A 691-nucleotide genomic window follows, 5' to 3' on the forward strand; every position below is an offset into this window, starting at 1 on the left:
CGCTGACCAATCAGCACCCAGAGCAGTGCAACCTGTGGAGCCGCTGACCAATCAGCACACAGAACAATGCAACCTGTGGCACTGCCGGCCAATCAACACCCAGCACAGCACAACCCGTGGAGCCGCTGACCAATCAGCACACAGAGCAGTGCAACCTGTGGAGCTGCCAGCCAATCAGCATCCAGAGCAGCACAACCTGTGGCACTGCCAGCCAATCAGCACACAGAGCAATGCAACCTGTGGAGACCCTGACCAATCAGCACACAGAGCAGTGCAACCTGTGGAGCTGCCAGCCAATCAGCATCCAGAGCAGCACAACCTGTGGAGGCCCTGACCAATCAGCACCCAGAGTAGCAAAACCTGTGGAACTGCTGGCCAATCAGCACCCAGAGCAGCACAACCTGTGGCACTGCCAGCCAATCAGCACACAGAGCAATGCAACCTGTGGAGACCCTGACCAATCAGCACACAGAGCAGTGCAACCTGTGGAGCTGCCAGCCAATCAGCATCCAGAGCAGCACAACCTGTGGCACTGCCGGCCAATCAGCACCCAGAGTAGCAAAACCTGTGGAACTGCTGGCCAATCAGCACCCAGAGCAGCACAACCTGTGGAGCCGCCGACCAATCAGCACTCAGGGCAACTGCCCATACAGGCAGGCGCCAGCCCACAAGCAAGCACGGGCGGGAGGGG

The sequence above is a fragment of the Egretta garzetta genome, unplaced genomic scaffold (genome assembly GCF_000687185.1).
Source record: "Egretta garzetta isolate BGI_Z169 unplaced genomic scaffold, ASM68718v1 scaffold275, whole genome shotgun sequence".
Classification (NCBI taxonomy): domain Eukaryota; kingdom Metazoa; phylum Chordata; class Aves; order Pelecaniformes; family Ardeidae; genus Egretta; species Egretta garzetta.